The sequence below is a fragment of the Sus scrofa genome, chromosome 9 (genome assembly GCF_054392235.1).
Source record: "Sus scrofa isolate SSC_HxYL_T2T_F1_AM1 chromosome 9, Sscrofa_HxYL_maternal_Yorkshire_Landrace_v2.0, whole genome shotgun sequence".
NCBI classification, from domain to species: domain Eukaryota; kingdom Metazoa; phylum Chordata; class Mammalia; order Artiodactyla; family Suidae; genus Sus; species Sus scrofa.
Window position 1 is genome coordinate 126892769 of NC_139391.1, and position 18127 is coordinate 126910895.

The following is an 18127-nucleotide window of genomic DNA, read 5'->3' on the forward strand; positions in this document are numbered from 1 at the left end:
TTTCCAAGGTAGAATGCTCAAAACCTCATTCCTCAGACTCCCTTGCAGCTAGGATATGCAGGGCCATGATCTAGATTCCATCAGTAAGATGCACAAGCAAGCTACCTGGATATAGAATGAAGAAATAAGTCACTGACCTATGTAAGTCACACTGTTGGTTTTTTGTGTTTTTTGTGTTTTTTTTTTTTTTTTTTCTCTTTTAGGGTCACACTTGCAGTACATGGAAGCTCCCAGCCCAGGGGTTGAATAAAAGCTGCAGACACAGGCCTATACCACAGCCACAGCCACAGCAGATCCGAGCTGTGTCTGCTACCTATGCCACAGGTCACAGCAAAGCGGATTAACCCACTGAGTGAGGCCAGGGATCAAACACGCATCCTTATGGATACTAGTCAGGTTTGTTTCCACTGAGCCATAACAGGAACTCCTAAGTCACATTTCTTGATTCACAGCTCAAAATTCGGTTGATATGATCCTACCAACAGAAGTAGTATATTTGGTATAAGCAGGATTCGAGTTATTAAATCAAATTTCTCATGTGAATTGTTATTTTCATTTTAAGTACACAGAAGAAAATTCATGCCATAAGCAAATTCACAAGCGGAAATCAATGTTATGATGAATAGCTCTCATGAGATACAGCAATTATTGCTTTGTGATTGCTACTTTAAAAAACACATATTTATAAATTCATCGGATGTGCAAACCTGTGGGCCAAAAACATTTAACAAACATGTAAAGATGAAAAGTATTTGAGTCTGACATACGCTGTAGGCTTTTTAAATTCTCTTCTATTATAGGTGTTAAGAGTTTTTATCTAGAATGAGTATTAAATTTTGTGAAATCTTTTTTCCATCTGTCAAAATGGCCATGTAGTTTTTTTCTTTTTTTCTTTTAATTAAACTGTTTGTCAAATGTTAAACTACCCTTACATCCCAAGAATTAACTCTATCTTATTGTGATGTGTTGTTATTTGTTGCTGAATTTTGATTTGTTATTACATTTTAAAGGACGTTTTCATCTGTGTTAATGAGAGCAATTATCTTGCCTTTTCCTTTTTTGTATCATTCACGCCAGGAATCAAGGTTATTCTGGTCTTAAAAAAGGAATGGGAAGTGTTCCCTCTTCTTCTATTTTCCAGAAAAGTTTGTGTAAGATTGGCATTATTTCTTATTTAAATGATTGAAAAATATAAGAGTGAAGCTATCTGGGCCTGAGGTTCTCTTTGCGGTAAGTTGTTTTTGTTTGTTTCTTTTGGTCTTTATAGGGCCACACCGCAGCATATGGAAGTTCCCAGGTCAAACTGGGAGCTATAGCTGCCGGCCTAAGCACAGCCACAGCAACCCAGGATCTGAGCCATGTCTACAACCTACACCACAGCTCACAGGCAACACCAGATCCTCAACCCACTGAGCAAGGCCAGGAATCAAACCTGAGTCTTCATGGATACTAATTGGGTTCGTTGCCACTGCACCATGACGGGAACTCCTACAGCAAGGTTTTTAACTAAGGATTCTATTTCCTTAATAGATAGGAGACTATTCTGATGTTCCATTTCTTATTCACTCAGCTTTGATAAATTGCATCTTTTTGAGAAATGTGTCCATTTCTTCCAAATAATCAGTTATTTGATTAAAGTTGCCCTTAAGATTTACTTACTAATTTTTAAATCTTTACGATATCTAGCGGGAGTTCCTGCTGTGGGACAGTGGATTAAGGATCTGACTGCAGTGGCTTGGGTTGCTGCAGAGGTGCAGGTTTGATCCCCAGCCTGTTGCAGCAGTGAGTTAAGGATCCGGCATTGCCATAGCTACAGCTCAGATTTAATCCCTGATCTAAGAACATCAAAAAAAAAAAAAAAATGTAGTGACATCCCTTTTTCTGGGTTTTTTTGTTTGTTTGTTTGTTTGAGGGCTACACCCACAGTATATGCAAGTTCTCAGGCTAGGGGCTTAATCGGAGCTGTAGCCACCAGCCTACAGCACAGCAAGGCAGGTTCCAAGCCACGTCTGCAACCTATACCACAGCTCACGGCAACACTAGATCCTTAACCCATTGAGCGAGGCCAGGGATCAAACCCACGTCCTCAAGGATCCTAGTTGGGTTTGTTACCACTGAGCCACAACAGGAACCCCATGATGTCCCTTTTTCATTCCTGATATTGGTCTTTGTCTTTTTTTTCTTCTTTCTTGATCATTCTTGCTAAAGTTTTACTAATCGTCTCAAAAAACCAATTCTTGGCTTTATTTTTCCTCAGTGCGTATCTGTTTTTTTATTCCACTGGCTTTCCCTCTTTATATTTCCTTTTTTTTGGACCTTTTTCGGCCACCCCAAGGCATATGGAGTTCCCAGGTCAGAGATCAGATCCAAGCCACAGTTGCAACCTATACTGGAACTGAGATGCTGAGTCCTTTAACCAGGCTGGAGATGGAACCTGCGTCCTGGTGCTGCAAAGACACAGCCAATCCTGTTGTGCCACAGTGAGAACTCGTATGTTTTTTTGTTCCTTTTGTAATTTCTTGAAACGTAAACTTAATTATGTCTTTTTGGGAATTACAAATCATTCAAGAAGAAACTTACTGAGGATAAATATCCAGAAATATTAACTTTCAGGGGATTCTCTAGCTTTTCACTTGGGGAAAAAAAAAAAAAAAAAAAGGAAGAATTTGTTCTTGTTTCATCAAACAACATGGTGAATCGAAAGAAAGGGCTCAAATACCTTAGCCTAAATAAGGTTACTCTTGTCTAAGCATAAGCTAAAGGCAGACAGTTTATCTAAGGACTGTAATACATGACACACAAAAAGATAAAGAAGCATTTCCTGAGAGAGTGTATTTTAGAGCGCCTACAATCAAAATTTATCTTAAGTAACATGTCTCTGGCCCCACAAATACTGCAAAATAACTGCAAGGAAGAGTGAACAGGAATATTTTCTCCTACTACTCAGTTCATTTGTTTGCCAATTCAAAATCCTTATTGAAATATCACCCTTCTCAATGGAGCCCACCCCTTCCGCTCTATTTAAAATTGTAACCCAATACCTCCTTTATCTACATTCCTAGCCTTGTCTTCCTGTGGTAGAAATTAAGCTCCACGAGGGCAAAGAATTTGTCTATTTTTGCTCACTGATACCCTAGGAACTTATTAGAACAATGCCCAGCACAGAGAAGGCACTTAATAAACATTTGCTGAATGCATGAATAAATGTTAAGAAAAGTAAGGCATAACTTCAAATAAGGTAGATTTTTCACGAGTGAATTTTAGTTAAGTATAAATTTTAGAATGACAGACTATTCAAAACATACTCTACTACTTATTAGCTGTGTAACTTTAGGCTGAATTATTAATTTCTCTAAACTTCAATTTTCTCGTCTAGAAAATGCAGATAATAGTGTCTGCTTTATAGGGTTGTGGTGAGGTCTAAATAGAATAATGTATCCAAAATAATTAGCAGAGTGTAAGAGCTCAGTTAATATAGCTCACAATTTTTTTTTCCTGTCTTAAGTTTACTTCAATAAAATAAAGTTGATTTACAATATTGTGTTAGTATCAGGTATACAGAAAGTGACAGTTTTATATATAGTTATTTATTCAAATTCTTCTTCATTATTGGTTATTACAAGATATTTAATACAGTTCCCTGTGCTATACAGTAAATCCTTGTCTATCTATTTTACATACAGAAATAGTGTATGTCTGATAATCCCATACTCCCCTTTCCCCTTTGATAACCATAAGTTTGTATTCCACGTCTGTAAGTCTGTCTCTGTTCTGCAAATAAATTCATTTGTACTGTTTTTTAGATTATAGTATCTGTGATATCATAGAATATTTGCCTTTCTCTGTCTGACTTACCTTCACTTAGTATGACAACATGTAGGTCTATCCATGTTGCCGCAAATGGCAATATTACATTCTTTTTATGGCTGAGTATTATTCCACTGTGTGTGGGTATACACACCACATCTTCTTTATCCATTCATCTGTTGATGGACACTTAGGCTATTACAAACAGTGCTGCTATGAACACGGAGGTGCATATATCTTTTTGAATTACAGTTTTTGTCTTTTCCAGATACATGCACAGGAGGGGGACTGCTGGATCATATGGCAGCTCTATTTTTAGTTTTTTTAAAGAACTTCCATACTTTCATAGTGGCTGCACCAATTTACATTCCCACTAACAGTGTAGGAAGGTTTCTTTTTCTCCACACCCTCTCTAGCATTTATGCTAACAAATACCTTTATTGAGTATCTTAACCAAAAGGCATGTATAAGTGGATAACTAATCTCCAGTAAAGTTCCTAGCAGCAAAGTCCATCTCTGACCCTAGGCTATATACCACCTTCATCCATAGTTCACCTCATCAAACTTCCTGATGATAGGGTCATCAAACACCAGGAGACATATTCATGATCCAAAAGAATACCTTAATATTGGAATAATATGATGAATCAAGTAAATGGAATTTGAGTACACATAAAGCACTGAACTTAGTACAGAACAGACATAACAGAATGTGTGAAAAAAGACGAGATTTTAGTTTTCTGAAAGTTAAAGAATTAACATTGTAATGTGGCTGCCAAGAATGTTAAAGTAATTTTAAGCTACATCCCTAAAAGTAGTTTTCAAAAGAGAAAATTTTGATTCTATAGTGGTCATACTATATCTCAAATAGCCCGTTCAATTCCAAAGCCATATTGTTTGGTGTTGAGAAACTACAGCTTTAGTCATAAGAATGACTTCATGGTGGTGGGATTTGACAAGGATGGGGATGAAGAACAATTTTAGAATTAGGAATATCGAGCCTCCGGAAGAGAAGACTTAAAAGCTATCTTAAAACAACGAAGGACTCATGTAGATGAAGAACTGAACTTATTCTAACAGGCCTAGAGAGCAAAAATAGAACAGATTAAAAACAACAACAATAATAGTAACAAAAGTGAACTAATAATTTTGGCCCAATAGAGAAGGAAGCTTCTAATAATTAGCGCTATTAAGAAACTGGGCTAACTTCTTCACAAGCAGCTTACTTCCATCATTGACAGTCTTCTAATAGAAGCTAAAGGACTGTATGTTGTAATAACTTGGGAGACAGAAAATTAGTCTAGACAACCACTAACATTCTAACCATATGATTATAGCCCTACAATAAAAGATAAATATGATAATGTAAAAAAAGACAATACACAAATGGCCAATAAGCAAATAAAAGGATGCTCAACGTCCTTTCTTAGTCACCAGGGAAACACAAATCAAAACCACAATGAGATACAACTTCGCACTTATTAGTATGCCTATAACCAAAAAGACAGAAAATAATGAGTGTTGGCAAGGATGTAGAGAAAGCAGAACCCTCATACACTGTTGATGGGAATGCAAAATGTTGCAGCCACTTTGGAGAAAAGTCTGACAATTCCTCATAACCATGAGAAATGAAGACATCTATCCACACAAAAGCCTGCACACACATGTTCTCAGCAGCATTATTCAGAAGAGCCCAAAAGTGGAAACAGAGATGTCCATCAACAACAGAACAAACAAATAAAAAGTGGTTTAACCATACACTGGAACATTATTTGGCCATGAAAAGGAATGAAGTGATAATACAAACTGCAACTTGCAAGAATCTATATTCTTCCATGCCCAACTACATGAAAGAAGTCAGTCACAAAAGATCACATACAATATATGATTCCATTTACTTGAAATGTCCAGATTAGGCAAATCTACAGAGACATAAAGCAGATTAGTGGCTGCTAAGGACCAAAGAAAATCACAAAATTGAAACTGATAGCTAAAGGGTATGGAATTTTTTCTTAACATACATTTATTTATTTATTTACTTATTTATTTCTTCTTAGGGTCGCACCCACAACATATGGAAGTTCCCAGGCTAGGGGTCAAATCAGAGCTGTAGCTGCCAGCCTACACCACAGCTCACAGTAACTCCAGATCCTTAACCCACTGAGGGAGGCAGGGATCAAACCCATGTCCTCATGGGTACTAATCAGGTTCATTACTGCTGAGCCACGTCAGGAACTCCCTAGAGTTTCTTTTTGAGGAGATAAAAATATTCTAAAATTGATCATAGTGATGGTTGTACAATTTTGTGAATATGCTAAAAACCATTAAATTGAACTAGGTGAATTGCATCATGTGTGAATTACGATGTGTCTCAATTTTTAAAAAAGCACTCAAAAGAGCACAAAGTTTAGAGACAGGTGAAGATATAATCTATACGCTAGCAGCCTTTAAGCTCTTCATATTAACCATCGCAATGATTAGTAAATGCAATGATAATCCTAGGAGGTGAGGAAAATGATAAAATGTATTTAGTAAAACTATGTTTATTTTTTTTTCTTTTTAGAGCTGCACCTATGGCATTTGGAAGTTCCCAGGCTAGGGGTTGAATCAGACCTGCAGCTGCAGGCCTACATCACAGCCACAGCAACACCAGATCTTTAACCTCCTGAGTCAGGCCAGGGATTAAACCTACATCCTCAAGGAGACTATATCGGGTCCTTAAACCTGCTGAGCCACAATGAGAACTCCAATAAACTATACTTAAAGAAGCTAGGGGACAACAAACAAACAAAAAAACACAAGAAGCTGGAAAACTCATGATTATATCAGAAAATGTTTTAACCTAAAAAATTAAAAAGTGTAGCTATTTTTAAAAAGACATTTGGTTAGCTAAAAAATCCACCCATGTAGAATAGTTCATTCCCCAGATCTGGACTCAAGCAGGCATTACTATATAACTGGCAATCTCCAATCTAGAACCACCAGATTATGATTTTATCATATCACTACAATCACAAAATTGAATTAATTCTAGACTGTGTAGAGATTTACCGTGTAGAGATTTATTAGTACATATACTTTTTAAAAAAGGTAACACAACTTTAGCATTGTATTTCCCGAACTGTGGCCAACATGGTGAAAATGCATAAAGGAAATGTATTCATAATTAATTCTTCAGAAATATAATTACAATCAATGAAACTTCCAATCTTTTTTGTTATTCTTTTCTTATTACTGTCAGATCCAGGTTAGTCCTCTAAAAAAATTAAAAGGCACTGTTATCTTACAGTTTAAAATTTTCCAAGTAGCAATGTTATTTTACAGTTTAAAATTTTCCAATAAGCAAACCTTCTATAAGTTTCAGAAACTCTCTTCTCGGTTTCTAACTCTCTATCAAGGCATGCCACAACTGCCCCCAGGGAAAGAAACCTGGGCAGACAGTAATTGTATTTGACAACAGCAATTACATGCAAGGTTGGAGATTAGGAGACCATTAATGGGTGTGCAGTAATTGCTCTGTGGCTACTGAAGGTCAAGCTCTAAGAGAACTCACGGTAAACTTTACCTTGGATACATGTGATCCAGGAACTGCCCCCTAACCAAGCAAGTGAAGAGTGAACACACTGGTTGAAGTCCTAGCAGGCAGGCACAACATTCCTTTGCAAGAATGATACAGGAACAATACATAATTCTAAAAGATATTTCCACCTATACCTTTCAACTAACTATGAAGAAGTCAGAAAAGCTCACACAATGAATATGATGAAATGGTGATCTTTGGCAAGAGTCCAAATAAATTATTTTCATAACATCACGCTGTAACTAAAGCTTACTCAGTATCTGGAAACCATTATCAGAGCCTTGGAAACTGGAAATGTCAGAAGGACAGAAGAAACAGCTAACTTAAAACAGTAACAGGAGGCTGGCGGACTAAACGCATGTCCTTGGTTCCCTCTCTCTCCATATCATGCTGAAGCAACTAAATCTAGCCTGGAAGGAATTACAACATACCTAAAGGGAGAGGGTGTGGAGCAAGAGATCCACAGGCCCAAAGGTTGGCAAAGAAATTTACTCTGACAGCAGTAAAACCTAAACCTTCAGGTACCCAACCACCTGATAAAGATACAAGAAAGATTCCCTTAGCAAACAGAGGGATCACACCCACCACACGTTATATACAGTCCTATACATGGCGAATCCTCACACTCCGGCAGCCCTAGAGCAGCCTGGTAGACTAAAGCTCTTTGTTCAAGAGGGATCTACCACATTTCTTAGAATTTTCCTGGAGAGTCCTAAGAAAGGTCTTCTTTACACCATCTCACCTTGTCTCAGTAAAGAGATCAGAGCTCCCTGGCCCACCAGACTAGGAAAAAAACTACATCTGCTTTTGCCTGTCAGTATATTACTGCTTGAAAGACTTCAATAACCAGATCAGGGCTGAGGAAACCTAAAATCAGTGGTCAGAGAAAAATTATAATCATTTAAAGAGAGGGAGAAGCTAAGATAATTCAGAATGATTGGTTTCTTTTGATGTAGGCAAAATGAATCGAAGAAAGTTTTCATACAATAAAATATACGGACAGAGACATACACGTACACTAAATGAATTATGCCATGGAAGTCTACTGGACTGCAAATATTACAATTCCATCAATGTTGATAATGTATATGCTAGTTTAACGTATCTCTCCTGAAGCATGGCTCAAAACAGCCCTTCAATGAATAAGCATGATTCAGCAACTGAAATGTTTTCCAAAAGACAATGAAAAATACACATAATTATTAGAACCACACGCAAAAAGCATACATGTCACATTATGAGACAGAATTTATGTCAGTAAACATCTGTAATTTTTTCAGTTCAATTCAACAAAGTACTTCTAAACACTTACTCTCTTAAACATTGAGCTTATAACCTAAAAAGTTTGTTAATCGAGGTAACTGCTATATAGACACTTGAAATTACCAGGGATTTAGGCTAAATTGCCACTTTTATAAAACAGATAAGAAACAGTATAAACCAAGATCAAATATTAAAATGTGCACTATAAACAATAAATGTGATTAATTTATCAAAAGAGGGAAATTAGTAGTGGGCTGGAAGCTTCATGGACTGAAGAGGAATTGATCAGAGCTAAAAACAACACAAAACAAAAACAAAAGCAAAAAACCCCCTACAGAAGTGGAAATGGTTTTTAAAAAGCACGTCAGGAAAGAGCATGAGCAAAGAAAGGAATAGTAACTCCAATGTATCTGAGAAGGCATGGTGGATAGGAATTCAGTTTCACAGTGAATAAAGTTAGAGATAAATCTAGAGAAGTTGGGCACAGAGATACAGGTTACAGCAGACTTGAAATTAAGAATTAAAAACTTAGGGAGTTCCCGTCATGGCACAGTAGAAACGAATCTGACTAGGAACCACGAGGTTGCGGGTTCAATCCCTGGCCTCGCTCAGTGGGTTAAGGGTCCGGTGTTGCCACGAGCTGTGGTGTAGGTCGCAGACACGGCTCAGATCTGGTGTTGCTGTGGCTGTGGCGTAGGCCAGCAGCTGTAGCTCTGATTCAACCCCTAGCCTGGGAACCTCCATATGCCACAGGTGCGGCCCTAAGGTGACCAAAAACCAAAAAAACAAAAAACAAAAAACAAAAAAACCCCAAAAAAGAATTAAAAACCTAGTTTTGAGCTAATAGTTCCTAAGGAGTTTGGTATAAAACTAATTTTATCATTTTCTGGTTAATCTTTATTATAAAGGGAAACACATATTCTAGTATAAAACTGTTCTCTGTAATACATCACACTTAGAATGCACCAAATTTTAAAACATACAGCTTCAAACACTCTAGTAAAAGTAATTACACTTTTCATGATCTCAATAGTATAAAGCACTAAAAATAATTCAAATCATAAAACTAACAAATTATTCATAACATTAAGACACTGAGAGTGAAAGCTCATCAGGCAATCTAGCAGGATAATAGAGAGCTTAAGATATTACAGTTATCAAGAGAAATTTCTAATATTTTAGTAATCTGGCTCCAGTTCACCTTCGTATTTCTAATTTTGAAACTATGGTCAATAATTTTAACTTTTTTGGCAGTTTCTTCATAATTATAATTTACTGTTCTATTTCCTAACTTTCCCAATTGTATCTGTACTGAAATGTTCACTCCGAATTTAGCTAAGGAGAACCGGCTCAAAGTAGGTAGAACTGTCAAACAGCTCACAACACCCTTAATGATGACAGGCAAATGAGAAGGCTGGTCCTTTGTGACTATTCTACTCCTAATATGAAAGTCTGTTTAACTAGGGACAAGAGAATCTCACTAAGAGCTCTTAGTACATATTAAAGAGTGTTCTTGCACATTCACCTTAGTTTCACTGTAACACACACACACAGTAAGAGGACTTTGGCACTCCATCTGGTAATGAATGTGCAATGCCAAGAACCTCAAGTTCCAGGGGGAAAAGGAAAAAACTTAATTCAATGTTTAATTCATAAATTATTTTTCAGAATTCTATTAAACAAGGGATGCTTATACAAGGAAAGAATTATTACGTATCTATTTATGTTTACATAACAATTATAAATTTGACAAAAGAAAAAATCAAACATATCTGATCTCTAGAAAACATTTAAGCCTGGTAAACTGCATGTATTTACTCACGATGCTATTTTGGGGGTAAAAGGTTAATTTAGTAACCTCTGATTCAAAATGTAAAATGAAGCCATTAGCATGTTATTTATTCTAATTATATTCACTTTTAAAGCAACAAACCAACAATATAAAATTGATATGTAAATACAGTATATTCAAGAGGGATTTCTTAGGACTATCTATAACCTTATTTCTATAAAAATATTTACTACACATCTGATTTGAACACAGTTTCTCTGCAATGGGGTTGTAATCTCCATAGCAATTACCCAATTTTAAGTCATTTATTTTCAAAGTACCCATTATGTTTTGGGATTTAAAAGAAACTTTCCTAGACGATATAATTAAAATAAATGTTAAGCATTATTATTCTAAGATAGTGGTTTGCTTGTTTGTTTGTTTGTTTTTGTGGCTGCCTCGAAGGCATATGGCATTCCTGAGCCAGGGATCAGACCTGAGTGACAGTCATGGTGACCTAAGCCACAGCTGCAGCAATGCCGGATTCTTAACCCACCACACCAGTCAGGGGAACCAGCGTCCTAGCACTCCCAAGACACTACCCATCTCACTGCGCCACCGGAGGAATTCCAAGACAGTGATTTTTAAACTATGTTAGCCAAAGCACCGCAATTGCAAAAGGAAACTCATAAGGCTATTTTAAAAGCTATCGTTAACTGGCAGCCTAATCTGGGTCTGTTTTATCACTTCCAAAACTGTCAGAAGGAAGGACCCTTCCAGGCTATATTAAATCATGTCCAAGAGTTTTACAATCCTTAAAAAAAAGAAAAACCCGCTAACCTGAAAGATTTTTATCCAATATCTCAACACATGAGACAAAAGTGGTAACCTGAACTGCCAACTACTCCAGAATATCTTCACTAACTGGGCATTTGTTCCCTTTCCCTGAATTTGCTGACAACCATTCCCCTACAGACTAGAGTGATAGTTGTTCCTTCTGACATTCCATCCTGGCTAATACGAGTTCAGATAGAATTAAGTAAATGAATTTTGTCCCATAACAGAGCTGAAGCAACAGACTTTACTGGGCACTAAAAGTTTACAAAAGAAAATCCTTCAGAAATTGGTAAAACAGACATAACACAATTGAAATCACAAGTTTAAAAAAGAAAGCATCCTTGGAATTTATGCTATGGTGCAATGGATTGGCGGTGTCTCTGCAGCAACAGAATGCAGGTTGAATCCCTGGCTGGCACAGTGGGTTAAAGGATCCAGCGTTACTATAACTGCAGCATAGGTTGCACCTGTGGCTCGGGTCTGATTCCCCTGGCCCAGGAACCGCATATGCTGTGGGGCAGCCAAAAAGACAAAAACAAAAACATCCTTGATAATTGTTTCTATTTTTCTACTTTGATAAGTGTAAGTATATCAAAACCACTGGAAAAAATAAACATTTAAAATACTTGACAATTATTTTAAGAATGTATTTTAACTTGTACTGTTATTATGGGACTGTAATTAGAATGATATTAACATGTCACATTCAGAGTTTGAAAAAACTTTTTAAGTTTTCTTTAAAGATATTAGACCTCCACATCGCTGTGTCATTTTCCTATAGCAAGATAAAGCACTAAACATAGAAAATTTAAGCACTAAAGATATGTTCGCACTATTCTAACCTACCTCTTTATATCCTTTCAAGTCAAATAATCAAATCTTATTCTTCCACATATAAATTTTTCTAGATCACTAGTTAAACATCTTAACAATTAAGTTAAAATCATTACATTAAAAATTCTCAAGCAAGGTCTACCAAGTAGTAGGCATTTAAATATTTTAATACATGAAAAAATTATAATATTTAAAAACAAAATAATTTTTTATTTTAAAGAATAGTAAAAGGTGGTCTTTCCTCATTACACAGGGAATTTCAAAATGCTGCTAAAATAATGATCTAGGGCTAATTTACCCGTATTTTCTTAACCAATGATCCACTATATTAAATTTCTCTCCATTTTCTGAATATGCCAAGCTCTCTTATACATCTACTTCTTTGCACCTGCTGCCCCTACCCAAAATTCTGTTCCATCTTCTTCTTCCCCGCATAAACCTACTCAAACTCTAAGACAAGCTTAAAGGTAATCTTCCTGGCTTTCCAGCAGTCCACAAACAGGGTGACTGTAATTCCAAAGCCCTTTGTTCACAATGCTATTAGTACTCTTCAAACTCCACTACAATGATCAGTTTAGCTTTTTTTTTTTTTTTCCTGTCACTAGATTTTGACCTCTCTGAGAAAAAGAATTATACCTTATTCACTTTTGTATCCCCAAATCTAGCACTAAGGTCAGGCAAGCTGACTGAATGAAAAGTAAATGAACAAACAAATGAGCATATTATCAAATCTTTCTTTGAAATTCAGTAGCTACAGCATAGCAGTACAATGCAAGTTATAGGAATTTAAATATTTTGTACACTACCCAAACATCCACTGAATTTGATAATCTCATGATCGGGAAGAACATTAAAGAACATTTAGAAAGGAAATAAACTATTAACATATGAATAAAAATAGTAATAATGAAACAATATCAACATTGTTAAACCATTAAGCCATGTCTTTATGTTTAACCGTTTTCATACATTTTCAAAGATGAGGGATCATATTTCGTACAGTAATGAAAATATCAATTAGATCAAACTAATTATTCTAAGTATCCTTTTATCTAAGAGTAGCCATACATGACAGTACTAATCTAGATTAATATAAACAGTATTTTAAGTATTCTAAATCAAAATTTTTTTAAGTTCATAGGCTTTTGGTGGTCACTGGCAATCAATCAAGTGATCTCTAAGTGGTGTGACAGCTTGGTTATAACACTTATTCAACAAGAGCCTTACATTGTACCAGCACTTACTGGTTTCTTTGACTTGCTGGAAAAAGAAATTAATTATGTATTATTGAATGAATTTAAATTTCAAGTAAAAATGCTTTATTATGAAAACAATTATGATGAATCTTCATTAAAATTTACTTTTAATTAGTATTTTGCTTATACAAAAAAGTAACAGACCGTGGATGCCAAACGCCTAAGAAATACTTTCTAATTGGTCCAGAAAACTTGCTGCTTGTCATTTTTTTTTTCTATTTTCTCAGTTACAATCAAGATTATTTAGCTTTTACTATCAAAAAGTGAAATCTGAATCACCTACAGAGAGAATACCAGTGATAACTCAGAACAACAATCAACATAAAAGAGGTAACATCCCTCCAATACCAAGAAACTTGCCATCTATTTTATAGATATTCGTTACTCTGTCTGGATCCTTCCTATCTAATCACTTGTGGTCTTAAGCTATTCATTTGTAAGTTGACTGAAGGAACTGGTAAACACTCCTTTGGGACATATCATTTGTAATACTGATTTATTGGTCTGCTGCCTCCCAGTATAGGTCTGACCCTGAGTTTATAATTAGGCTGCATAATGTGGAAACAGAATGGTGGTTCACCAACTTGCTTTATGAAATGGTATAAACATATAAAATGGTGTGGTTTAATTAAATGAAGTGAGAATGTTGGTTTCATCTATATAGCTTTAAAACATTATTTTTAGCAACATCATAACATATATCCAAAAGGTTCAGGCTCCAGATCTACAAACATCTAAGGAAAAAGATACTTTGCTTATATTACATAAACTCTATTTCCACACACACATACACACACACACATAAAATTTCTCATTTATTCATTAGTTCAACTTATAGTTACTGCCTCCTAACTGGGAGTACAATGGTGACCTAAGCAGATATGTTCTTTTAACCTCTTGGAGCTTAAAGTTTAGAGGAGGGAAGAGAAAATTATTAAGTCACTTATGATTTAAGTAGATAAATACAATATAAGGAAAAGTATAATCTACGTATTTTTTAAATTACATTTCATTCTTTTTCCTCTAAATCCTATGGAATACTATGCTCCTATATTTTTTCCATCCTTTACTATGAAGCAACTGTGGCTCATGTTTGTAGTCATGGATTTACCCAGGACAACATCCTAAAAATAACACCTAGTAAGGCAGTGCCATATTCACTGTGGGTGCTCAATATTCCCTGAGAGAATTCAACAATTATTAACCATTAATGAAAAGTCACAAGTGAATAGGAGAAAAACACGAGACAGTATTATTTCTTCTAGACAAATAATGCATTGCTCAATGAGTCTATATCATCAATAAAAAACTGAAACTAAAAAACGTGGCTACAGATCTCTAGGAATTCATTCTGAAGAAAAAAATAGGTAAGTGTGTAAAAATATAAATAGGAAAATATTTATTGCAGCATTATCCGTAAGAGTAAAAAAAAAAAAAAAAAATAAGGGGACATCAAAAAGAATAAAATACCTAGGAATAAACCTAGCCAAGGAGATGAAAGACCTATAGTCTGATAAACTATAAAGCTCTGGTAAAGGAAAATAAAGATGATACAAAGAAATGGAAAGATATCCCATGTTCACAGACTGGAAGAATTAATACTGTTATAGTGGCCACAGTATCCAAAAGCAACCTACAGATTTAATACAATCCCTGTCAAACCCATGATGTTTTCCATAGAACTAGACTAAATAATCCTAAAATTTATATGGAACCCAAATAACCAAAGCAATCTTGAGAAAAAAGAATAAAGCTGGAAGTATCAGTATCCTTAACTTCAGACTATACTACAAAGCTACTATAATCAAAAGAATATGGTACTGGCACAAAAACAGACACAGAGATCAATAAGACAGAACAGCAAGCCCCAAAATCAACCCATGCACCTATGACATGGGTTAATCTATGACAAAGGAAGCAAGAATATACAATGGGGAAAAGACAGTTTTCAAAAAGCGGAGCTAGGAAAACTGGATAGCCATATGCAAAAAAATGAAATTAGACCATTTTCTCACATTATACAGAAAAATAAGCTCAAAATGGACTGAACACCTAAACATAAGATCTGAAACCATAAAACTCCTAGATGAGAACACAGAACACTCTTTGACATAAATCATAGGGATATCTTTTTGTAAGTGTCTCCCAAAGCAAAAGAAACAAAAGCAAAAATCAACAATGGGACCTAATTAAACTTAAATGTTTCTGCACAGCAAAGGAAACCACAGACAAAATGAAAAGACAGCCTCCTGGATGGGAAAAAAATATCTGAAAATGATATGATCAATAAAGGGTCCAACATATATAAATAGCTCATACAACTCAGTAACAAAAAAATCCAATTAAAAATGGGCAGAGGACCTAAATAGCACTTTTCCAAAGAAGACATATAGAAGGCTAGTAGGTACATGAAAAGATATGCAACAATGCTAATCAAAGACATGCAAATCAAAATCACAATGAGATACCACCTCATATCTGTCAGAATGGCTATCATCAAAAAGTCTACAAATAACAAATATTGACTAGGATGTGGAGAAAAGGGAACCCCAATACACTGTTGGTGGGAATATAAATTGGTATATCCACTATGGAAAACAGTACGGAGGGTCCTCAAAAAATTAAAACCAGAACTACCATATGATCCAGCAATTTCACTCTTAGACATATATCTGAAGAAAACAAAAACACTGATTCAAAAAGATACATGCACCCCAACGTTCACAGTAGCATTTTTAGAACAGTTAAGATATGGAAGCAACCTAAGTGTCCACTGTCCATCAACAGATAAATGAAGAAAGAAGATGTGGTCTGCATATAATGGAGTATTACTCAGCCGTTAAAAAAAAAAGAATGAAATTTTGCCATTTGCAGCAATATGGATGGACCTGGAAGGTATTACGCTTAGTGAAATAAGTCAAAGAAAGACAAATACTGTACATTATCATTTATATATGGAATCTAAAAAATATAACAAATTAATTAATGTAACAAAACAGAAATAGCATGACAGATACACTGAACACAACAAGTGGTTACCAGAGGGTAGAGAAAAGGGAGGATGGGAATGATAGGAGTTGGGGATTAAGAGATACAAACTACAATGTATAAAATAAATAAGCCTCAAGGATGTACTATAAAGCAGAGGGACACTATAATAATTTTAAATTGAGTATAATCTATAAAAATGTTTAACCATTATGTTGTACACCTGAAACTAATATTTTAAGTCAACAATATATCAATTTAAGAAACAATAATGAAAAGAAAAGAAAGAAAAGAGCTGATATAAAATGGGGAAAAGACAATCCTTCCAGCAAGTGGTGCTGGGAAAACTGGGCAGTCACATGTAAATCAATGAAATTTGGACATGCACAAAAATAAACTCAAAATGGCTTAAAGACTTAAACATAAGACATCATCCAACTCCTAGAACAGAACATAGACAAAACTTTCTCTGATATCAACCATACAAAGGTTTTCTTAGGTCAGTCTCCCAAGGCAACAGAAATAAAAGCAAAAATAAACCAATGGGACTTAAACTGACAAGCTTTTGCACAGCAAAGGAAACCATTAAAAAAAAAAAAAAAACAAAAAGACAACCTATGGAATGGGAGAAAATAGTTTCAAACGATGCAACTGATGAGGGCTTAATCTCTAAAATATACAAACAACTTACCCAACATCACTAACTATTAGAGAAATGTAAATCAAAACTACTATGAGGTATGACCTCACACCTGTCAGAACGGCCATCGTTAACAAGTCAACAAATAACAAATGCTGGAGAGGGTGTAGAGAAAAAGGTACCCTCCTACATTGTTGGTGGGAATGTAAACTGGTACAACCACTATGGGAAACAGTATGGAGGTACCTCAGAAAATTAAATATAGAACTACCATATGACCCAGAAATCCCACTCTTAGGCATATATCTGGAAAAAACTTTTCCTTGAAAAAGATACATGCACCTGTATATTCATTGCAGCACTATTCACAATAGCCAAGACATGGAAACAACCTAAATGTCCATTAACAGATGAATGGATTAAAAAGATGTGGTAGTCAGCCACAAAAAAGAACAAAATAATGCCATTTGCAGCAACATGGATGGAACTAGAGACTCTCATACTAAGTGAAATAAGTCAGAAAGAGAAAGACAAAGACCATATGATATCACTCGTATCTGGAATCTAATACATGGCTCAAAGGAACATTTCCACAAAAAAGAAACTCATTGACTTGGAGAACAGACTTGTGGTTGCCAAGGAGTAAGGGGGAATGGGATGGACTGCGGGCTTAGGTTAACAGATGCAAACTATCGCCTTTAGAGTGGATAAGCAATGAGATCCTGCTGTATAGCACAGAGAACTATATCTAGTCACTTGCAATGGAATATGGAGGATAATGTGAGAAAAAGAATGTATATGCGACTGGGTCACTTTACTGTACAGTAAAGTACAGCAGTGACAGAACACTAAAAACCAACTACAATGGAAAAAATAAAAACCACTAAAAAACAAAAACAAAAACAAAAAAGAGCTGAACATTCAAACAGATTATGGTTTATCCATACAATATAATACTATACAGTTATTAGAAACTTATAGACACACACACAAAAAAAAGATGACTGTGATAACTGGCAAGTAAAGCAGATTTTTAAAAATCATCTGAGTAGTATAATCCCATTTGGAGGAAAATATTTTTAGAATTCTAACTATACATATAAGTAAATATACAAAGAAATTTTTCAAAAAATAAACACCAAAATGTCAAC

The 18127-nt window shown here is 35.3% G+C and overlaps 1 protein-coding gene and 1 long non-coding RNA gene across 15 annotated transcripts in view; both read right to left on the reverse strand.

Annotated features, from left to right (window-relative positions):
- ACBD6 (acyl-CoA binding domain containing 6) overlaps positions 1–18127 on the reverse strand; it is a 198047-nt gene that overhangs the window by 153060 nt on the left and 26860 nt on the right. The window lies entirely within an intron of this gene.
- LOC146400165 (uncharacterized) lies at positions 6350–11289 on the reverse strand. The gene is made up of 2 exons (XR_014816415.1): positions 10255–11289; positions 6350–9388 (listed from the first exon to the last, which is right to left on the reverse strand). It is a non-coding gene; the product is annotated as an uncharacterized LOC146400165 (long non-coding RNA).